A 2,941-nucleotide genomic window follows, 5' to 3' on the forward strand; every position below is an offset into this window, starting at 1 on the left:
TAGCCCTTTGAAGGAGGCATGGTCATGCTGTGAGCGCCCAGATTTTACCTTAGCGAAAATTCTTGCTTCCAACCTCACTTTGCATCACGATTCTGCCCTGCCCTTGGCAAGAGCAGGGCAGTGTGCGTGCTGGCTGCTTCTTTCTTTGATTTGGTCATGGGCCACGCTTTTAAAAGTGTGGCCTAAGGCTCCAAAGTGTACCCCAAATTCAAAGTGTACCCCAAAGCTCTTTTTTTCTTCTTTTTTTGTGCTTCTTTGCTTCTTTTTCTTCTTATTTTCTACAAGATTTATAAAATTAAAATATCAAGAAAATATATCATTTAAGTACAAAAGCATTCAATATTTAAGCACAAATCATCAATTTCTTGTATGAAAAAGCATAGAAAAATAGGTATATGATGACATGTCATCAAATGTTTCCTTGATGGACGGATGGGGTTGTATACGAAGGGAGGACAAGGATCATCACTTGATGGGGAATGTTGGTTCGGTCTTCAAGATTCTTCTTCTTTCAATGTTGCATGGCAACATTTCCCATGCCTTCCTTGTTGGGACAAGTGTAAAGTTCTCTTCGCGAAGTGGCCGAGCCTCCCCCATTAAATTGTCTAATCAATCCTCATCACTGCTCCTGTTCCTTCCCTATAAAGATAAAATGAGAAAAGTAACAAAAGATATTAAAATAACATAAGAACCTTACGGCTAACATTAATGAAAGGGGAGGAAGATTTGATTGTTTATTTATGAATTCCAACTAACTAACTAGCTGTGTATCTTGATATGCAAATTGGTGGCACCATAGGGTGACACCAAACTTAGTTTGGAGCACTGTGATGAAAAGTTGTGTTCAAAGCCTTAAGAATAATGCTTTGAATACCAAACTTGTTCTTCACTATATTCTGCATATAAAAATTTCACACGTGTTTGTCAATTTTTTTTGTTGGAATTCATGAATATTGATTTATTCACTACTTCTGAAAGCATGTAAACCATGGGTTGCCTCCCATGAAGCGCTTCTTTAGCGTCACTAGCTTGACGTTACCCCCTTATTATGGTGGTTGGTAATGCTTGAAGTCTTCTCCTTGGACAGTGGACTTATATCCGTTGGTTGTATCAATGTTCTCTACATGCTTCAAGGAGAAAACTCTGTTGATGGTGAAGACCTTAGGTAGCTGAGATGATACAGTGGGGAGATTAAGGGGGATATCTGCGAAGTAGGCTGAGATTACTTGATATCTGCGAAGTAGGCTGAGATTACTTTATCCCCTGGAGAGAAATCTTCCGTAGGAATCTTCTTGTTCCGCCACCCCCTTGGTACCTTCTTCTTTGCCCCTGGTGCTGTTTTCTTACTCCTGGTGGCCACCTTCTTTGATGAGCTTTTGTTAATGTTCTCACAAACTTCTGGTGGCTTAGGTTCCTCCAATTTTTCCTGGACCTGTGGCACTTGCTGCTCGCCTTGTCCATCAACCCAGTGAATCTCAGAATGGGCTGGTTGTGCTCCAATGCTTGCTTCTTCCTTTAGTATCTCATGATGATCTTTGCTCGGTTCTTTGTCCTCTTCATCTTTTTCTAGTGAGAATTTGAAAACATTGAAGCTCAGTTGTTCATCATGGATCCTTAATATTAGCTCCCCTTTCTCCACATCTATGAGTGCTCTAGCAGTAGCTAGAAATGGTCTCCCCAATATGATTGGGTGCATATGACTCTCTTCCATGTCCAGGATGACAAAGTCTGTTGGGAGAAAGTATTTTCCAACTTTGAGCAACACGTTTTCTACCACTCCTACTGCTTGCTGTTGAGTCTTGTCAGCCAGCCTTATGACTACATCTGTAGGTAGTATCTCATTGATCTGCAGCCTTTTTACCAGAGATAGGGGTATTAAATTGATGCTTGCTCCCAAATCGCAAAGTGCTCTATCAAAATTTGTTTCCCCTATAGCACAAGGGACATGAAAACTCCCTGGGTCTTTTCTTTTCGCAGGCAATTGTGTTTGAATGAGGGTGCTGCAATCCTTGTTCATCACTATAGTCTCGCCCCCTTTGAGTGAGCTCTTTCTGGGAAGTAGTTCCTTCGTATACTTGATGAATGCTGGCATTTGCTGAATGACTTTGATGAATGGTATGTTCACATTCAAAGATGCAAACGAGTCTAAGAACCTTGAGTACATTCTCTTTCCCACAGCACCCTTTAGCAGTTGAGGAAATGGTGCATATAGTCTCAGCAGCTCCTATTGTGAGATTTCTGGTTCTTGTTGGTCCTTCTTCTCCTTCTCTACTAAGGTATTTTCAGGTTGTTCTGACAGCTTGCTTGGCTTGTCTGCAGTCTCCTTGTCATTTGTAGTGACCATATTGCAATCCTCCCATCTTACTTTCTTCGTTTCACCTCTCGGATTCTTCTCCGTGTCACTTGGGAAGCTATCAATGGGTCTGGGAATCTTCTCAGACAAATATCCCACTTGGAATTCCAGCTTCTTGATTGCTTCCCCCCGATTCTTTATACTGGCTCTCACCTCCTCTTTGAACACCTTATTGTCTTGAATGTCTTTGCATATGCTTTCAAGTAAGGTTTCAATCTTAGAGATTCTATCATCAAATGATGGTATGTTGGGGGTAGAGGTAGAAGGGTGAGATGTATTGATGTGGTTTTGTGGGTATGTCCTCTGTGTGAATGGTTGGGGAGCTATGTTGTTGTTTGAGTTGTGACGTCTCTGATCTTGGCCTTAGTCTTGTTGATTACCCCACCCAAAGTTTGGGTGATTCCTCCATCCAGGGTTATAGGTCTTGGAGTATGGATCATGGTTGTATCTAGGTGAATTCCCAATGTACTTGGCTTGCTCCTGATTGCCTTCTTCCTCTTCACTTGCTTCCTCTTGAATTGAAGTGGTGATTGCTGCCACTTGACTTCTCTCCATCTTCTTGGTGAGGTCAGCTAGCTGCTTGGTGAT

Source organism: Arachis duranensis, chromosome 4, assembly GCF_000817695.3.
Source record: "Arachis duranensis cultivar V14167 chromosome 4, aradu.V14167.gnm2.J7QH, whole genome shotgun sequence".
In the NCBI taxonomy this organism is placed as follows: Eukaryota; Viridiplantae; Streptophyta; class Magnoliopsida; order Fabales; family Fabaceae; genus Arachis; species Arachis duranensis.